General features: G+C 42.3%; 1 protein-coding gene across 6 annotated transcripts in view; it reads left to right on the forward strand.

Moving 5' to 3' along the window:
* The window catches only part of PSPH (phosphoserine phosphatase), a 41,948-nt gene that overhangs the window by 8,383 nt on the left and 12,490 nt on the right, over positions 1 to 21,075 (forward strand). For 3 of the 6 annotated variants that reach the window (XM_044232623.1, XM_044232626.1, XM_044232624.1), the window contains exon 3: positions 20,835 to 20,967. The exons of 1 other annotated variant lie outside the window; for it this stretch is intronic. The gene's annotated coding sequence lies outside the window, so the exon portion shown is untranslated. Of the gene's footprint in view, positions 1 to 17,900; positions 18,126 to 20,834; positions 20,968 to 21,075 lie in introns of those variants that run through there. 2 more of the 6 variants (XM_044232625.1, XM_044232629.1) reach the window with 2 other exon arrangements.

The raw sequence follows: 21,075 nt of genomic DNA on the forward strand, positions 1-21,075 counted from the left end.
ACTTCAAGCAGTGCATCTGGCTACTCGTTTTGCTTGGAAGGAGAAATGGCCTGATGAGTGATTATATACCAATTCATGGGCTGTGGCCGGTGGTTTAGCTGAGTGGTCAGGGATTTGGAAGGAACATGATTAGAAGGTTGCTGACAAGGAAGTCTGCAAAAGAGATACGTTGATTTCTCTGAATGAGTGAAAAACATGAATCTATTTGTGTCCTGTATAAATGCTCAGCAAAGGGTGACCACAGCAGAGGACGATTTTAATAAGTGGATAACAATTGGCCACTTCAAGCCACCACTGTCTTTGCCCAGTGAGTGGCCATGGTGGCAGGTTGGAGGTTATGATGGGGTCAACAACATGGACTTCAATCACCAAGGCTGACCTGGCTATAGCCATTGCCAAGTGCTCAGTCTGCAGAGACCAACACTGCATCTCTGATATGACTATTCATTGGAGTGATGAGCCAGCTACCTGATGGCAGGTTGATTACATTGGACCGCTTCTGTCATGGAAGAGGCAACGATTTGTTTTTATTGGAATTGACACTCTGGACATGGATTTGCCTTCCTTGCACATAATGCTTCTGCCCAAACTAACATCTTTGGACTCAATGAACGCCTTATCCACCATCATGGTATTCCACACAGCGTTGGTTCTGGTGAAGGAACTCAACTTTATAGCAAATGAAGCTAGGCAATAGGCCTGTGGTAATGGAATTCACTGGTCTTACAATGTTCCCCACCATCCTAAGTAGCTGATTTGACAGAATGGTGGAATGGCGTTTCCGATTCAGTTACAGTACCAGCCAGGTGGCAGTATCTAGTGGGGCTGAGGGAAAGTTTCTCCAGGAAGCTTATATACTCTGAATCAATGTCCAATATAGGGTGCTGTTTTTCTCATACCAGGCATTCACCAGTCTAGGAATCAAGAAATGGAAGTAGAAATGGCATCCTTAGTAACCCAGTAAAATTTTTGCTACCTATCCCTAAAAACTTGTGCTCTACTAGGTCTTAGTTCTAAAAGGAGAAATGCTTCTAATAGGAGACATTCCAATGAATTGGAAATTAAGACTGTCACTTGACCACTTTGGATTCTTCATGCCCTTGAATCAATAGATTTATCTTTTTTTTTTTTTAACAGTACAAATTTTTTTTTTTAAATTTTATTTATTTATTTATTTGACAGAGAGAGATCACAAGTAGGCAGAGAGGCAGGCAGAGAGAGAGAGAGGAGGAAGCAGGCCCCCTGCTGAGCAGAGAGCCCGATGTGGGACTCGATCCCAGGACCCTGAGATCATGACCTGAGCCGAAGGCAGCGGCTTAACCCACTGAGCCACCCAGGCGCCCCTAGATTTATCTTTTAACTTTATGAAGTTTGCTTTTGTTTTTGTTATGTGAAAACATTTATTTATTTTTAAAAAAAATATTATTTATTTATTTATTTATTTGGCAGACAGAGATCACAAGTAGGCAGAGAGGCAGGCGGGGGTGGGGGCGGGGAGGCAGGCTTCCGGATGAGCAGAGAGCCCGATGTAGGGCTGGATCCCAGGACCCTGGGATCACGACCTGAGCTGAAGGCAGAGGCTTTAACCCACTGAGTCACCCAGGCGCCCCAAAACATTTTTATTTATATGTGGTCAAACTTACTAAGGTTTTTGTAAGTTTGAGTACTCATTAAAAGTAACTCCTCTACTGCAAGAGTAAATTTATTTTTCCCTATATCACTTGTAATTTTTGCTTTATGAGTATGATATTATACAACATAATTCCTGATACTTATACCTTTTCTCTTCATTGTGAATTAAAACTGTAAGCAGTATTTCTCATTTAAAGATTTTTGGCCTCTACCTCATTGTCAATTAAAATTGTTACTCCTGCTTTCCTTTATTTGCCCTTGACTAGCAGATCTTTAGTCATCCTATTTCAATCTTCTGAATCACTTTTAGGTGAGCCTCAATAATGCAGCATACAGATTGGTTTCACTTTTAGATGCAATCTGAAAATTCTTTTTTAAAGATTGATTGATTGATAAATACCAGGGGTAAATATGCAGTAGTGCGATTGCTTGGTTGTAGGGTAGCTCTATTTTTAACTTCTTGTGGAAACTCCACACTGTTTTCCAGATTGGTTGTACCAGTTTGTATTCCCACCAACAGCGTAAGAGGGTTTCCCTTTCTCCACATCCTCACTGGTATCCGTCGTTTCCTGGGTTATTAATTTTAGCCATTCTGACTCCTGTGAGGTGGTTTTGATTTGTAGTTCCTTGATGCTGAGTGATGTTGAGCATTTTTTCATGTGTCTGATGGCCATTTGGATGTCTTCTTTGGAGAAATGTCTATCTTGTCTTCTGCCATTTCTTAGCTGAATTTTTTGTTTTTTGGGGTATTGAGTTTGATGAGTTCTTTATAGTTTTAGATATTAACTGTTTATCTGATATGTCATTTGTGAATATCTTTTCCCATTCTATAGGTTGTCTTTTAGTTTTGTTCGTTGTTTCTCTTGATGTGCAAAAGCTTTTTATCTTGATGAAGTCCCAATAGTTCATTTTTCCTTTTGATTCTCTTGCCTCTGGAGAGATGTCTAGCAAGAAGTTGCTGTGGCTGATGTCAAAAAGGTTGTTGCCTGTGTTCTCCTCTAGGATTCTGATGGATTCCTGTCTCATGTTTACGTCTTTCATCCATTTTGAATTTATTTTTGTGTGTGGGGTAAGAAAGTGGTCTAGTTTCATTCTTCTGCACATGAGTGTCCAATTTTCCCAACACCATTTGTTGAAGAGACTGTCTTTCTTCCATTGAATATTCCTTCCTGTTTTGTAAAAGATTAGTACCCCTAGAGTTGAGCATCCATTTCTGGGTTCTCTCTTCTGTTTCATTGATCCCTGTGTCAAAAACAGGGCCCATACCACACTGTCTTGATTACAGCTTTGTAATACAGCTTAAAGTCTGGAAATGTGATGCCTCCAGTTTTGATTTTCTTTTTCAACATTACTTTAGGTACAAATTTGGCTATATAAATTTTCGAATTGTTTGTTCCAGCTCTGTGAAAAACGCTTGTGGTATTTGGATAGGGATTGCATTGAATATGTAAATCGCTTTGGGTAGCATAGACATTTAAAAAAAAATTAAATTTATTTATTTATTTTTAATAAACGTATAATGTATTTTTATCCCCAGGGGTACAGGTCTGTGAATCACCAGGTTTTCACATTTCACAGCACTCATAATAGCACATACCCCCCCGCCATGTCCATATCCCCACCACCCTCTCCCGTCCCCCCTCCCCACAGCAACCCTCAGTCTGTTTTTTGAGTTTGAGTCTTTTATGGTTTGTTTCCCTTCCAATCCCACCTTCTTTCGTTTTTTCTTTTCCTACCCTCCAACCCCCCCACATTGCATCTCCACTTCCTCATATCAGGGAGATCATATGATAGTTGTTTTTCTCCGATTGACTTATTTTGCTAAGCATGATACCCTCTAGTTCCATCCATGTCATCGCAAATGGCAAGATTTCATTTCTTTTGATGGCTGCATAGTATTCCATTGTGTATATATACCACATCTTCTTTATCCATTCATCTGTTGGTGGACATCTAGGTTCTTTCCATAATTTGGATATTGTGGACATTGCTGCTATAAACATTCGGGTGCACGTGTCCCTTTGGAGTACCACGTTTGTATCTTCAGGATATATACCCAGTAGTGCAATCGCTGGGTCATAGGGTGGCTCTATTCAGGTTTTTGGGGAACCTCCACACAGTTTTCCAGAGTGGTTGCACCAGCTTGCATTCCTACCAGCAGTGTAGGAGGGTTCCCCTCTCTCTACATCCTCGCCAGCATCTGTCATTTCTTGACTTGTTAATTTTAGCCATTCTGACTGGTGTGAGGTGGTATCTCATTGTGGTTTTGATTTGTATTTCCCTGATGCCGAGTGATGTGGAGCACTTTTTCATGTGTCTGTTGGCCATCTGGATGTAGCATAGACATTTTTAATGTTTATTCTTCCAACCCATGCGCATGGGATGTTTTTCTATTTCTTTCTGTCTTCCTCAGATTCTTTCATAAATATTCTGTGTTTTTCAGAATACAGATCCTTTACATCTTTGGTTTGGTTTATTCCTAGATGTCTTATGGTTTCTGGTGCAATTGTAAATGGGATTGATTCCTTGATTTCTCTATTACTTTATTGTTAGTGTATAGAAATGCAACAGACTTCTGAGCATTGATTTTATATCCTGCAACTTTGCTGAATTCCTGTATCAGTTCTAGCACTTTTTTGGTGGAGTCTTTTGGGACTGAGTGAAGTCTGCATTTCATGTCATCTGTGAAGAGTAGAAGTCTGACTTCTTCTTTGCCACTTTGGATGCCTTTTATTGCTTTTTGTTGAGTAGACATCCTTATCATGCTCCTGACCTTAGGGGAAATGCTCTCAGTTTTCCCCCATTAAGGATGATATTTGCTATGGTTCTTTCATATATGGCTTTTCTGATGTTGAGGTATGTTCCCTCTATCCCTACATTGTGGAGAGTTTTTATCAAGAAAGGATGCTGTATCTGTACCCCAATGTTTATAGCAGCAATGGCCACAGTCGCCAAACTATGGAAAGAACCAAGATGCCCTTCAATGGATGAATGGATAAGGAAGATGTGGTCCATATACACTATGGAGTATTATGCCTCCATCAGAAAGGATGAATACCCAACTTTTGTAGCAACATGGACGGGACTGGAAGAGATTATGCTGAGTGAAATCAGTCAAGCAGAGAGAGTCAATTATCATATGGTTTCACTTATTTGTGGAGCATAACCAATAGCATGGAGGACAAGGGGCGTTAGAGAGTAGTAGGGAATTTGGGTAAATTGGAAGGGGAGGTGAACCATGAGAGACTATGGACTCTGAGAAACAATCTGAGGGGTTTGAAGTGGCGGGGGGGTGGGAGGTTGGGGTACCAGGTGGTGGGTATTATAGAGGGCACGGCTTGCATGGAGCACTGGATGTGGTGAAAAAATAATGAATAATGTTTTTCTGAAAATAAATAAATTGAAAAAAAAAAAGAAAGGATGCTGTACTTTGTTAAATGACTTTTCAGCATCTATTGAGAAGATTGTGTGGTTCTTATCCTTTCTCTTTTACTAATGTGCTGTATCACATTGATTGATTTGTGGATGTTGAACCACCTCTGCTGCCCAGGAATAAGTCCCACTTGGTCATGTGAGTAATTCTTTTAATGTACTGTTGGATCCTATTAGCTAGTATCTTGTTGAGAATTTTTGCATCCACGCAAAATTGGGGATGTTGTTCTGCAATTCCCCTTTATGGTGGGATCTTTGTCTAGTTCGGGGAGTAAGGCTTCATAGAATGAGTTTGGAAGTTTTCCATACATTTCTATTTTTGGGAACAGTTTCAGAAGAATAGGTATTAATTCTTCATCAGATGTTTGGTAGAAAACCGCTGGGAAGCCATCCAGCCCTGGATGCTTGTTTTCTGGGAGATTTTTGATTACTCGTTCAATTTCTTTGCTGGTTATGGGTTTGTTCACATTTTCTGTTTCTTCCTTTTTCAGTTTTGGTAGTTTATATGTTTCTAGGAATGCATCCATTCCCCCCAGATTGCCTGATTTGTTGGCATATAATTGCTCATGATATTCTGTTAGAACTGTTTGTATTTCTTCAATGTTGGTTGTAATCTCTCCTCTTTCATTCATGATTTTTTATTTATTTAGGTCTTTTCTCTTCTTGATAAGTCTGGCTAGAAGTTTATCAGTCTTTCTAATTTTTTTTTTTAAAGATTTTATTTATTTATTTGGCAGAGAGAGATCACAAGTAGAGAGGCAGGCAGAGAGAGAGAGAGGGAAGCAGGCTCCCTGCTGAGCAGAGAACCCGATGCGGGACTCGATCCCAGGACCCTGAGATCATGACCTGAGCCGAAGTCAGCGGCTTAACCCACTGAGCCACCCAGGCACCCCTCTAATTCTTTTATTAAACAACCAGCTCCTAATTTTATCTGTTGTACTGTTTTGTTTTGTTGTTGGTTTTTTTTTTTCCCCCTACATCATTGATTTCTGCTCCAATCTTTATTATTTCTTTTCTCTGCTGGGTTCAGGCTTTATTTGCTGCCCTGCCCCCCTCCCCCCCACTCCTTCAGGTGTAACGTTATATTTTGTGTTTGAGATTTTTCTTGCTTCTTGAGGAAGGCTTGTATTGCTATATAGTTCCCTCTTAGGACTGCCTTTGCTGCATCCCAAATGGTTTGAACTGTCATGTTTTCATTTTCATTTGTTTCCATGTATTTTTTTTAATTCTTTAATTTCCTTCTACCCATTCATTCATTTTTTTTTTTAAGATTTTATTTATTTACTTGAGAGAGTGAGAGAGACAGAGCATGAGAAGGGGAGGGTTGGAGGGAGAAGCAGACTCCCCGCTGAGCAGGGAGCCTGATGTGGGGCTCGATCCCAGGACCCCTGGATCATGACCCGAGCCAAAGGCAGACACTCAACCAACTGAGCCACCCGGGCACCTGGCATTTATTCTTTAGTAAGATATTATTTAACCTCCATGTATTGTGGTCCTTTCAAATTTCTTGTGGTTGACTTCAAGTTTCATAGCATTGTGGTCTGAAAATATGCATGGTATGAACTTAACCTTTTTGTTCTGGTTGAGTCCTGATTTGTGACCTAGTATGTGATCTATTCTGGAGAATGTTCCATGTGTACTTGGGAAGAAAGTATATTTTGCTGCTTTAGGATGAAATGCTCTGAATATATCTGTTCAGTCCATCTGGTCCAGTGTGTAACTCAAAGTTCTCGTTTTAGGGCACCTGGGTAGTTCAGTTGGTTAAATGTCTGCCTTTGGCTTAGGTCATGATCCCAGGGTTCTGGAATCAAGTCCCACATTGGCTCCCTGCTCAGTGGGTTATCTCCTTCTCCTTCTGCCCCTTCCCCTGCTCATGCTTTCTCTAGCTCTCTCTTGTGTGTTCTCTATCTCTCTCAAGTAAATAAAATCTTAAAAAAAATTTTTTTTTAATGAAAAAAAAAAAAAAACCACCAAAAACCCCCCCAAACCCTCATTTCCTTGTTGATTTTCTGCTTAGATGAATCCAATGAATCCACATCCATTGCTGTGTGTGGGGTGTTAAATTCCCCCTACTATTGTTGTATTATCATCAATAGGTTTCTTTAAATTTGTTATTTTTTTAAGCTCTTTTTTAAAAGAGTTCATTTATTTGACAGAGAGAGAGAGCAGCAGAGGGAGAGGGAGAAGCAGACTCCCCACTGAGCAGGAAGTCTGATGCAGGAACTGAGTCGAAGGCAGAAGTGTGCCATGCAAGCACCTTCTGTAAGTTCATTACTAATTGATTTATATATTTGGCTACTCCCAAGTTAGGGGCATATATATTTGCAATTGTTAGATCTTGTTGGATAAAGCCCTTTATTATGATATGGTGTCCTTCTTCCTCTCTTATTACAGTCTTGGTTTAAAATCTAGTTTGTTTGATATAAGGATTGCCACCCCAGCTTTCTTTTGATGTCCATGAGCATGATAGATGGTTCTCTACCTCCTCACTTTCAATCTGGAGGTGTCTTTGGGTCTAAAACGTGTTTCTTGTAAGCAACATATTGATGTGTCTTGTTCTTTTGTTTGTTTGCTTTGTTTTTTCTTTCTGATACCCAGTGTCTTTTGATTGGAGCATTTAGTCCATTTACATTCAGTAATTATTGAAAGATATTAACCTATTGCTATTGTATTACTTGTAAAGTTGCTGTTTCTGTAGATTGTCTGTTCCATTCCAGTCTTTGTTATTTTTGGTCTCTCTTTCTCTTAATGGGTCCCCTTTAATATTTCTTGCAGGGCTGATTTAGTGTTCATGGATTCCTTTACTTTTTGTTTGTCTTGGAAACTACCTCTCTTTCTATTCTGAATGACAGCTTTTCTGGATAAAATATTCTTGGCTGCATATTTTTCCCATTTAGCACATTGAATATTGGGCCAATCCCTTCTGGCCTGCCAGGTCTCTGTGGACAGGCCTGCTGCCAGCCTTACATGCCTACTTTTGTAGGTTAAGTATCTCTTGTCCCAGACTGCTTTCAGGATTTTCACTATATTTTTGTAATTTGCAATTTTTTCTATAGTATGTTGAGGTTTTGACCTATTTTTGTTGTTTTTGAAGGGAGTTCTCTGTGCTTCTTGCCTTGAATGCCTGTTTCCTTCCTCAGATTAGGGAAGTTCTCAGCTATAATTTGTTCAAGTGAAACTTCTGCCCCTTATCCCCCACTCTTCTTCTGGAACTCCTGTATTATGGATATTATTTTGCTTTATGGAATCACTAACTTCCCTAGGTCTACCTTCATAATGTAATAGTTTTCTTTACTTATTCTTTTCAGCTTCATTATTTTCTGTAGTTTTATCCTGTAGATCACTGGTTCACTTGTCTGCTTCTTTCGTCTTCATTTTTGTGGTCTCCAGTTGGGACTTCATCTCAGTTATAGCATTTTTACTTTAGACCTCACTAGATTTTAGTTCTTATTTCTCTACAGTAAGGGATTCTCTAGTGACTTCTATGCTTTTTTCAAGCCTGTCTGGTGTCTTTATAATTGTTGTTTTAAATTCTAGTTTGGATATCTTACTTATAGCCATATTGATTAAATCCCTGGCTGTAGGGGCACCTGGGTGGCTCAGTGGGTTGAGCCTCTGCCTTGAGCTTGGGTTGTGATCTCAGAGTCCTGGGATCAAGCCCTGCATTGGGCTCTCTGCTCAGTGGGGAGCCTGCTTCCCCCTCTTTCTGCCTGCCTACTTGTAATCTCTCTCTCTGTGAAATAAATTAAATAAAAAAAAAAAATCCCTGGCTGTGAGTACTACCTCCTGTTCTTTCTTTTGTGGTGAATTTCTGTGTCTCATCATTTTGTCCCGAAAATAAAAGAAGAAAGAAAGAAAAAAAAAACAACAGCAGCATCATCAACAACGGAAAGAAAACAAACAAACTAACAATCAAAAAAACTAGATCCTGGGTGTGTTTTGATCTCCTTGTTGAAAGAAACTAGATCCCAGCCCCTGGGTGTTCCGCCTTCAGCTCAGGTCATAATCTCAGGGTCCTGGGATCAAGCCCCACATCAGGATCTCTGCTCAGCAGGGAGGCTGCTTCCCTCTCTCTCTCTGTCTGCCTCTCTGCCTACTTGTGGACTCTCTCTATGTCAAATAAATAAATAAAATCTTTAAAAAAATAAATTAGATCCCCAAATAAAGAACATATACAGGTAAAAATTTCCCCTAGAGCTGAAGCTTTGCAGCCCTCTATGATCAGTGAACTTGGTGTGAATGAGCTGTTGTGCTGGTCTTTTGGGGGTGGGACCTGTTACAGGTCTCAGATGAACTTGCCCTAGTGGAAACGGGCCTCCAGTGCACAGGGAGGCAGGACTCTGGAGTCCACTAGGTCGTGCTGTTTGGCTCCTTGAGGGCTTTCAGTACTGATGGGTGGGATGAACGTCTTGTTGCCCAGCTCTCTAGCTCCAGAGCTGAAAAATGTGCATTCTGGACTCTCCAGTGAGCCCTTACAGGAGAGCGATCAATCACTCTTGTCTAACGGGTTTCTGTCAGAACTCAGTGTTCACCCTGCCTGTGTCTGAGCATATTTATCTCGGGCATGCACTGAGTTCCCAAACTCTAACTTTTAGGGACTCCTGTGGTGTAGACCCAGGCTGTTCACCCAGGGAGGGTCTTGCCACCTTTCTGCCTTTTGCTGAACCAGACCCATGAAAGCGGTCACAGGATGGCTCAGTGGTTCACAGTTTAGGACAACCCAGAGCAGAAAGTTGGCACCTGGACTCACTGTTCTCAGCGGGCTTTCATGCTCCTGTGCCTGGGAACCATTCGGCATGCAGGCACCACCAGTTCTTGCGAACCTGGCGATCCTCAGACCACACTGTCACAGCTTGGATTCCACCCAGCTTCGCCACTTGAGCACCTTGAAGCCAGGCACGTCCCCCACTCTAAAGGTTCTAATGTTGGCTCTGGTGTTTTTAATACTTTGGGGTAGTCTCCTTAGGCAATCTCTCTCCCTGCCACCATATCCTTAGCTATAGCGCACCGGATTCAAGTCTCTATGCTTCCTACCTTCCAGGTTAGTGGTGGCTTTTCTCCCAGGAGACTTGCAGAATTTTTCTCAGACTTCCTACTGATATTTCGGGTGTTCCGAATGATTTGATAACTATCTAGCTGTTTTCAAGGGATGAGACAAACTTAGGGTCCCCCTGCTCCTCTGCCATCTTAGCTCCTCTCCTGGAGAGATCTTTAGATCCACAAGAACTCTATGGATCTCCAGACTGCGTCTCTCACAACTCCCCCATGTCATTCCTCTGGGCTTGATTCAGAGACCATTATCTCTGGCTGGGGCAACTGCTCTTGCTTTCAAATGGCTTTTAGAAGTGAGGACCACACTGTGGTTCATCTTGATGGGATGAGTGTCCTTCAGATGCTAGAAAGATCAGGGAAGCCTTGGCCTGGAGCTATGACACTAGGTCCAAGAGGGGGAGGAGCTAAAGGAGGATCTTGAGGACAAAGAGCTGATGCAAATTTAGCCACTGCCTCCCACCAAGGTCAGCAGGAAGCTGTTGATGGTTTCTTCTGTGGTGTCTTTCCTTATTTTTAAATTCACTAGCTATTATTTATGTATCTTTAAATACTTATTTTGTTCTCATGTTTGGTTATTTTCTTTGGAAAGTTCAGCTATGCTTTTGTTGCATCTCCCTTGCCTGTTTTCTATCATTTTCTCTTTTATTCTCTTTCATTATTTTATATAGTTTGGTTAATTCTCTATCATTATTATATACTGGTTGCTTTGCTCCATTTTACCCTTTATATTGGTAAGTGGGTTTTTCATAGTATCTAATTTATTTGTGTCCTTTTTTAGTTTCATCTTTATTTTTTTTATTTTCCCTTTTCGACTTTTCCCTTAGATTTTGTTTTGTCTTTTGTCTTCCTCTTCTCATGTCATCTCTTCCCTGAACTCCTGCCTTTGTATTTTTGTTTGGATGGAGTCAATTCCCTGTTTTTTTTTGTTTGTTTGTTTTTTTAAGATTCTATTTATTTATTTGACAGAGATCACAAGTAGGCTCAGAGACAGGCAGAGAGAGGAGGAAGCAGGCTCCCTGCTGAGCAGAGAGCCTAATGTGGGACTCGATCCTGGGATCCCCGGATCATGACCTGAGCTGAAAGCAGAGGCTTTAACCCACTGAGCCACCCAGGCGCCCCTCCCTGTGTTTTTAATATCAAAACAGAATATATAATCAGTGTTAGTTTTCATCTTTTCTGTGACTAACAGTTTTCTGGTGTGTACTTTTAGCTATAGGTAAGATTTGCTGTCCTTTTCTACCATTCTTATATCGTAATTTTTTATGAAAAGTTATATTAGTTTGTATAACAAAAAAACCACAGACTGGGTGACTGAAACAATACAAATTTGTTTTCTCACTCTTCTGCAAGCTAGAAGACCAAGATCAAAGTGTCAGCATGTTTGGTTTCTTCTAAGGCTTCTCTTTGGGCTTGCAGAAGGCTGCTTTCTCACTGTGTCCTCATAGAATCTTTGTTCTGTGTGCACTCACATTTCTGATTGTTAGTTTGTTCATGCATCCAGCTTTCCTCTTTGTTTTGAGTTCCCGGTTGGACTGGATTAGGGTGTAGTCTAAGGACCTCATGTTGACCTAATCATCTCTTTGAGAGCCTTATCTCCAACTGTTTTCACATTGTGAGGTACTAGAGGTTAGAACTTAAGCATATGAATTTTGGACATACACAGTTTTAACTCATGACAAAGGTATTTGTCACTTTGTTCTTCTTTATTTTTAATCAATTTCTTTAAAAGATTTTATTTATTTGAGAGAGAGAACATGAGAGCGGGGAGGGTCAGAGGGAGAAGCAGACCAGCCCCCTGAGCAGGGAGCGTGATATGGGACTCCAGGATCATGACCTGAGCCAAAGGCAGTAGCTTAACCAACTGAACCACCCAGGCACCCATTTTTAATCCATTTTTAAATGAATTGTGTTTTCTAGGACCCATGATTTTCAGGGATCTCCTGCGAAGGAAGGGCAAGAGGGCCCAAGGTAGTTTTCCAGGCTGAACAGTGCCCAAGTTTTTAGCTGCCATGGTCACACCGCCTCATTCAGTGTGGCTTTTCTTAGCAGTTTTTGTGTAGCCTCTCTTCCTTTGCTTTCTTGTCCTAAACTGGCCCATACCTGCTGTCATACCTGTGCTCTCTGGCTTTGTCACTGGTCACTGAACCCAGGAAACATAGTGCCTGCATTTGAGGTGAGCTGTTTATCTACTTTCTGAGATTTATCCTGTTTGGTTTCCAAGACATTCTTTTGGATACTGTGTACCTTCTCTGTCTACTGGGTTTCTTGTAGCCTAAGTGCAGCCTCACTTCTCATCGCTGTGTGCGTTCTGGTTGTTTTGAACAACAGGTATTTTCATTTTCATGTGAACTTCTCATCCTCAAGGAATCTCCTTTCTGGTGTTTTCTGGGATCTGCTGCTGCTCCTTCCCTTATGACCTCCCAAGTGCCACTCCCCCATGCGTTGCTGCCCAATCTCTGCTGCTTTTGGTGGCCCTTATTCAGGCCTTGGAGTCTCTAGTGGCTTTTCTTCTAGTATTGTGGAATACAGGATATTCAGGTCCCCCTCAACCAACTCTCCATTGCTTTGTAGAATTTCTAGGAGGAGAGGGAAGATTCAGTCATGAATGGCTGCACTTTTTATATTGTAATCATACTGCTTTATAATGTAAGTGTTCCTATTTTTCTCCACTATAAGGATAGCTTTATGTATGTTTACCCGAATGACAAATGTAATACTTAATGTGTAACCATGTAGGAGATTCAAGTAACACAAAAGAGTACAAGGAAGAGTGAAAATCATCGAGAGGCAGCCATTTAGCATTTTAGTAAACATTTCAAATATCTTCCAGTTACATACAGATTTATATGAATAAGTTCATACTGTATATATTGCTTTATATTCTGCATTTTTACTCAGTAATTTGTCCAAAAGCTCTTTGTCAATAAATACAGATTTACCATCGTTTTAAATGGCTATGTTGTATTCTATTGTATAATATATATATATATACCATACATACATATATATACCATATGGTATATACATAACATAAATTGTTTAACTTATCTAATGAACACCCTGAAAGAGAAATATTTCTGCATTGATTGAGCTCTTTGGGATGGGTAACTAGAAGTTAAAAAATTGCACGCATTTATATTCACACTGCCGATAAGGGCCCATTTTCCTGCATCCTTATCAACCTTTTTCATCTTTGTGTATGTGTGAAAAAATTTGTAACTCATTATTTTTCTTTGAATTTCTTTACTAGTTTAATTAGATTTTTTTGTTTGTTTATTGGCCTTTAGTGAATTGCATATTCATGTTCTTTGCCCATATTTCTACTGGAATTAGTTGTTTTCTTTTTTAAAGATTTTATTTAATTATTTGACAGAGATCACAAGCAGGCAGAGAGGTAGAGAGAGAGGGGGAAGCAGGCTCCCCACTGAGCAGAGAGCCCTATGTGGGTGGGGCTCGATCCCAGGACCCTGAGATCATGACCTGAGCCGAAGGCAGAGGCTTGCTTAACCCACTGAGCCACCCAGTCACCCCTGGAATTAGTTTGTTTTTTTTTAAAGTTTCAGAAGCCCTGATTTATTTATTTATTTATTTATTTTTAAGATTTTATTTGTTTATTTGACAGAGGTCACAAGTAGACAGAGAGGCAGGCAGAGAGAGAGGGAAGCAGGCTCCCTGCTGATCATGACCTGAGCCGAAGGCAGTGGCTTAACCCACTGAGACACCCAGGCGCCCCTGGAATTAGTTTTTTATTACTTATTTGTAGGTCTTTGTAATCTGCGCTGTTCCTTGGCCTGCCTTTGTCATATCTGTTCCTTGCTCTTCCTTTGCTCTGTTCTGACACCTACGGAAAACACATTTCCCCTTGGGTTCCCCGTGTCAGCTGGCTTCTAGGTAGATTTAGCCAGGAGAAACCCTGATGAGAGGAAATGAAAAACCAGGGTGTTTCTCCCCCATGTTTCAGGTGGCAATGTGTGTATTTCCTCTATGGCTCCTGCTTCGATTGGACAGCCCACTGAGCAACCCAGATGCCCTGAGCATCTTGTGTTCTAATGGAGCACCTCTGGGTGGGGTTCTGGATGAAACCTAGTCCCCAGAAAGACCAGTCCATAATTAGAAGCTTGGAAATTTCAGTCCTGCCCCCATTCTCTTGAGAAGAGAGAAGGGCTGAAAATGGAGTTACTGATCGATCATGCCTCTGAAGACTCCATAAGACCCAAAAGTGTATGGGGTTCAAAGAGCCGCTAGGTTGTAGGACACCCTGAGGTGCTACACCCCAGCTTCATGGGGACTGAAGCTCCTACACTTGAGACTCTCCCAGACTTCACCCTGTGTGTATCTCTTTGTTTGGTTGTTCGTCTCTATGCTGCAGTAAGCTGGTAAAAGTGTTTCTGAGTTCTGAAAAAGCACATGATCCAGCAAATCAGTCAGACCTAAGGAGGGGGTCGCTGGAACCTCTAATCTAGAGCCAGTCAGTCAGAAACACAGATGATAACTGGTATCTGAAATGTGTATGTGGATGGGGACAGTCTTGTGGGACTGAGCCCTTAACCTGTGGGATATTATGTTTGAGAAGATAGTGTCAGAATTGAGTTAAATTTAGGATAATAGGATACACAGCTAGTGAAACTTCCACATTTCATGACCAGAAGTAAAGTGTTTTGTGTAAGTAGTAAAAGTCAACATAGGAGGAAAGAATTGGGTTTTGCTGGGAGGAAAAAAAACCTGAGTTTTTCTCTTTTTAATTACATACCCATAATGTATTTATTTTATAGCTGGAAATTTGTACCTTTTGGCCACCTTCATGTAGTTCATGCTCCCTACTCCTAAAGCATTTAGTTTTAATCGATTCATAAACCATTACAAAACTAATAAATATTTTTAAACTAATCTCAACCAATATGAAACCAAAAAAATTAGAAAAGTAAATTCTTCATTCCTTTTACTCCCCAGGATTAATTGCTCACCAGAATTACTATTGACATGCACAGAGTTTTTTCTTCTTTCAAAAATGGGAATAGACCACTATATATTATTCTGAAGTCTGCCTCATTCACAGGACATGTCATGGACATACGTGTATGGTGTGACTTTTTTTGAATGTTAATGTTTACATTAAGTTGTATTTTTCTTTACATTCTTTAAAAACATGATATTTCAATGTATTGGTACTTAATGAATTGATATACAAATACCACATATATCATAAAATATTTTATATATATGCACAGAGATATAAAAGTATTTATACTCACTGCCATTAAAGAAATCTATAATTTCTTCTCAGTCTTATTTTCTTTCCTGTTTCCAGAAATAACTGCCACCCTGGATTTTATGTTGTAAGTTCTTTATGATATTAAACGATACTCTCTTTTTAAAGTTTCTGGTCAATGACTATTTATATGTATACAGTATTGTGAGCATTCTTAAATGTGACTCCTGCTACTCATGTGCAAGAATTTCATCTGAGAGCATTCCAGAGGTAGAATTGCTGGGTCATAGAAAATGTCCATGTTCAGTGTTACTGAACGATATCATGTTGTTTTCTGGAGTGATTGTTCCAACTTACTTTATTTTAGAAGGCTATTTTATTAGCACTAAATTATTTTTTAAAAAAGTACATGATTCTAGGGTGTCTGGGTAGCTCAGTTGGTTAGGCCACTGTCTTCTGCTCAGGTCACGATCCTGGAGTCCTGGCATCAAGTCCCGCATTGGGCTCCCTGCTTGATGGGGAGTCTGCCTCTCCCTCTGACCCTCCCCCATCTCATGCTCTCTCATTCTCTCTCTCAAATAAATAAGTGAAATCTTTTTTTTTTTAAAGATTTTATTTATTTATTTGACAGACAGAGATCACAAGTAGGCAGAGAGGTAGGCAGAGAGAGAGGGGAAGCAGGCTCTCTGCCGAGCAGAGAGCCCGATGTGGGACTCAATCCCAGGACCCTGAGATCATGACCTGAGCCGAAGGCAGAGGCTTTAACCCACTGAGCCACCCAGGTGCCCCAAATAAATGAAATCTTAAAAAAAAAAAGTACATGACCCTAACACAGTTAATCATCAGTGAATATGTTAGCTTGTAAAAATGTAACATATAGGAAACCTTTCAGGAATACTACTAGTATTACCTGTATTACTTTTTACTCACCAATTATGATTAAAGCTGTGCAACTAATACTGCATTGCATTTGGCTTACATGTGCTATTTAACATTGTTCCTGAAGAACAACGATGAAGCATATTATAATCTCCTTGTATAGTTATGACTTGTTAGGCAAGATTACTTTGTGATTCTTTCATGTTATCTGTGACCACCCATTAGCTTCCTTCCTAACATTTTTTTTTTTCAGTGTGGTTGTGTTGTAGAGCACTGCTACCTCATGACCCAAGTGTTAGTACAGAGTGACTATGAGGTAGGTACAGAGACCATGAGTAGCTGACAGATTTTATTCAGTGCAAATACTTTATTTGAAATCTGTTTCATATTAAGCATCTATGAAATATGAATAATAGCAGGAACTAATTATACTTTCCCACATTATTGTACTTGGATTTCTTTCCCCCTAGAAATACTCAATTACCGTCTATGCTTATATACAAATATTTGGTGTTTAACATCTTTTATTATACTGATGTCTAAATTACTACAAAATATAAACAGGTTCTTAATTAGATTGTTATTTTAGACCCCCTTATTTTACCCTCCCCCATTAGTGGTGTCATTTTTTTTTTTTAGATTTATTTATTTATACATTTGACAGAGAGAGAGAGATCACAAGTAGGCAGAGGCAGGCAGAGAGAGAGAGGAGGAAGCAGGCTCCCTGCTGAGCAGAGAGCCCAATGCGGGACTCGATCCCAGGACCCTGAGATAATGACCTGAGCGGAAGGCAACGGCTTAACCCACTGAGCCACCCAGGCGCCCCAGTGGTGTCATTTTTTAACCTTATATTTCAGATCATCAAAATTCCACCTCTCCATTCTTCAGATCAGAACCCTCTTTGACACATCTGGGAGAAATTAAACCAGATGTGCCCCAAACCTGCAACCATTTTCTTGCTGAACTTCAAGGGCATGCCTGGCTAAAGAGCAGCAGCACTCTTGTTTCTGGATTGAACTGTGTTTTGAGAGGTTCTGTAGCAAAGAGCAGGGATGTGGTGACCGACTGTCCTGCTCCAGCAATTGCGTCCCCTCTCCCTGAGTGACCACTTGTAGGGAACCTGAACTGTTAGTGCCTGAGGTTTAGGGCAGCACCTCACTGTCCTGCTCCAGCCAGCTGACCCAAAAGTAAATGTTTGGAGGTGCTCACCCCTTATTTATTATAGTCAACTTAAAAGTAGCTCGGCAAGTGACACCTAGAAGAAAATAAGATGACAAGAAAAAAGAAAAGAAAAAGGATCAGACTCATTTTGTCACTCACAGCTTTCTGCATTTTAGTTGCGAATTTAAGTTGTTTTACTTTTGATACTGTATGTATTTTTAAGTGATGGTTGATATATAATATGATAGAAGTAGTTACTGAAATTCTCCTGGAGACCTACATTCCTAGAACAGAAGGTCAAACGTGAATTCAAAAAAGATCCCTAGAAGCTTCCGTTAATTGCAGAAAAGGTCCCTAAGGAGCCCAGAAGTCCCTGGCTTTTTCTTACCCTCATTCCTAGTGTGGCGTGCGGGGAGCGCTTCTGCCCCTTCCGCATGAAGTGGAGGAGGGGCGGGCTCAGAGAAGCCCCGCCCAGGGGCGGGGCCGGGAGGCGGTGAGGCTGCGGGTCTGCGGCGGAGGGGCGGGGCCAAGCGCTTCTGCCCAGACCCGCAGCGCACCGCCCGCCTGGTGCGGTCGGCCGCTGGGAAACCCGCCGGGAGGACGCCGGGCTGCCAAGCCGACCTCACGGGGCTGCTCGGGGAAGCCTCTTACCCTGCGCAGGCCGCCCCGCTCGGAGCTCCACGGCGGAGGGTCAGGGCGCGCCCGCGGCTGCCTGCAGTCGGAAGGGCAGCCCGGGAACCAGGAAGGGCAGCAGCCCTGGGTGAGTCTGGGCGCGTGCCGGGCGCTCCGGTGCCGACTTCAGGTCTCCGAGCCGGGCCTTGTCCGTGGCCGGCGGCGTTCTCGGTCGCGGCGGGGGAAGCGCTCGCGGGGTTTCCAGGCTTTGGCTTCCCGGTGTACTCTTGAGGAGCCCCCCCGGTCTTCCCCCGCCGCCGGTTCCCGAGCCGCGGGAATGAATGATGCAATCCTGCACCGGGACGTCGCCGGGGCGAGGTCGGGGGTCGGCGCGCGTCCGGCCGGGCCGTCTTTCCCGGCCGAGCTGGGGTGTCCGGGGAGCACCTGCCGGACCCGCTGCCGCCAGCGACCGCCGCGAGGCAGGGACTGAGTCCGCTTCGTCAGAGAAGCTTTGCGGCGTCTGCTTCACGGGCGCCGCGCGCGGAGCTGCTCGTCCGGGGCTGGGCTGACCCGCGCGGCCGTGAGGGTCCGGGGAGGAAGGGACAAAGTCCAGGATTTCGGAACGGTTTTACGACAGCTGCTGGTGGGTGCGCGGTGTGGTCGCGGGGCCCTCACTGCCGCGTGGGTGACCTCGAGCCGTCGGGACGGTTGAGGTTTTCAGGTAACTGGATGCATGCCAGTGACCTCTCTAAAGCTGCTGTTTTCTGAGGTAGAATTCGACGCAACAGGACGCACCCATTTTGAGTGTACATTTGGGTGAATTTCGAGATTATCTACACACTTAAAATCGCCAGCAGGTAGAATACTTCCGTCTCCCCCGAAGAGGTCGCAAGGCCTCTTTGCAGCCCGGTCGCCCCACCCCCGAGCCCTCCTGACCTGATTTCTGTCATCATAGCGTCGTTCTGCACCGCGTCCTGTGAACGGAATCCTGCTGCATGCGGCTTCTCTCACTATCACGTGTTCTGTGCTGATTTCGGCGCGTGGTTCCCCTTCCTTCCTTTGGGTCGCCGAGTACTGTTCCTGTGTGGGGATATCCCCCCGTTCGTGGACGCTTATCCGCGGTGGACTTTCTGGTTTGGGGCTGTCACAAAGAGAGTGCGCTTGGGTTTCTCTGGGATAAACCTCTGTTTAACTTCATCAGAAACCACTAAAATGTTTTCCAGAATGGTCGTACCATTTCCTATCCCCAGCCGTTCTGCGGTTCCCTGTCCTCACCAATACTTGGTGTGGTCGGTCTTTTTCATCGTAGTCATTCTTCTTTTCAGTTTAGTTTCAAATCTTCTTTTCTGGAATGTCTATCCCAGGCTTTTACTCATATTTTAATAAGCTGTGTTATTACTGACTTGTAAGAGTTCTTTATTCTGGATACAAGTTCTTTGTCAAATACGTGTATGGTAAGTATTTTCTCCTATTCTTTTCTTTTCTCTTTTCTTTTTTTTTCCCATTATGGTATCTTTTGTTGTTGTTGTTGTTGTTGTGGGGGGGGTGGGTGTTTTAGGGAGGAGCAGAGGCAGGGAGGAGAGAGAGAGTCTTAAGGAGGCTCTGCGCCCAGTGTGGAGCCTGATGTGGGGCTTGATCTCACCACCCTGAGTCATGGTTCTGAGCTGAGATCAAGAGTCAGATGCTTAACTTACTGCACCAGCCATGTGCCCCATCATGGTATCTTTTGAAGAGCAAGTGCAAGTTTTTAATCTTGAGGAAGTTCATTCTATCATGCTTTCTTTTTATTGTTCACGCTTTATTTAAGAAAGTTTTGCCTACCTCAAAGCTGTTATTCTAGCTACCTATTGCTGTTTAACACATTACCCCCAAACTTAGCAGCTTTAAAACAAACATTCATTTTTTCACAGTTTCTATGGGTTTAAAATTTGGGAGGTCACGTTGGCCAAGTCCAGTTTATTTGAATGCTTTATTGGAGATCTGCCTCGCTCATTCACATGGGGGACAGGATTCAGTTCCTTGAGGGTTGTGGGATCAAGGGCCCCAGTTCCTTTCTGGCTGTTTCCTGGGGGCCCCTTCCAGTTCTGCCACATGGACCTCACCATAGGGCAGCTACCAACCTGGTAACTGCCTTTCCTTAGAGCAGGGAGGGAGGCTGGGCCAAGATGGAAGCCACATTCCTTTTCTTTGCTTTTGAGACCAACTCAAAAATTGGATGAGAGAAAGGTTATGCAAAGTCTGTATTTTGAACCCTCTGAATTATTTATTGCCATTATGGTTCCCCTCTTCAGACTCTTTGCATTTTCTTGCCTCATCTTCTTAACTATTTCTTTTATCTTTTTTTCTTCTGAGTTTTGGTACTTTTATCTATTTGTACTTACAATTTTAATTATGAGGATTATAATTCAAAATTGTTGGCTGTGTTCCCTCGATATTGGGCAACGGAACTTTTCATTGACTGTTCTTGGCGTGTTGGCCACTGTGTCTACTCCTTTTGAAGACAGAAGGATCTGTTTTGCAGAGTCTGGGATATACCTGAGTCAGCACTCTGTGTTTTGTTCTCTCAGTAGATCCTCTCCCCCTTCCCTCTCGTTGGCATTCTGCTAACTGGGTTAGGTGATTTCCTGTCAGACCTGAGGCTTTTGCAGAATCAAAGCCAGAGAAAATAATGTGTTTACTCCTCTGCAGTGTGGAAAGGAGGCAGAAGTCAAGCGTTTCGCAAGGGAAGCAGTCTTAGGGAATTTTGCATCTGACCCTTCTTCGTACTAATCCTGCCAGTGGGGAGAGGGAAGCTAGACAGTTTCTCTTTCTTCTCTTGTGTCTGGACCTTGATGTTCGTTTCCTCCTCTCCTTCTAGGCTCTCATCTTGCAGAACTCTCAAGATCTCTTGTAAAGAGATTCGTAGTCAGAGCTTTATGCTGCATTTTTTATTCAGGAAAGAAGCAGGGAGAGAAGAGTGTCATTTCCCAGGAATCCAGCACTGGAGAAACGTGAGTCTGGTTTGTCTTTTGTTGTTGTCATTTATCATTACCAGTTTCCTCCTCATCTGAATAAAACTGTCTGCTGTCATGTATGTGAGATCCGTAAAATCTCAGGTT

The sequence above is a fragment of the Neovison vison genome, chromosome 14, assembly GCF_020171115.1.
Source record: "Neovison vison isolate M4711 chromosome 14, ASM_NN_V1, whole genome shotgun sequence".
Taxonomy (NCBI): Eukaryota; Metazoa; Chordata; class Mammalia; order Carnivora; family Mustelidae; genus Neogale; species Neogale vison.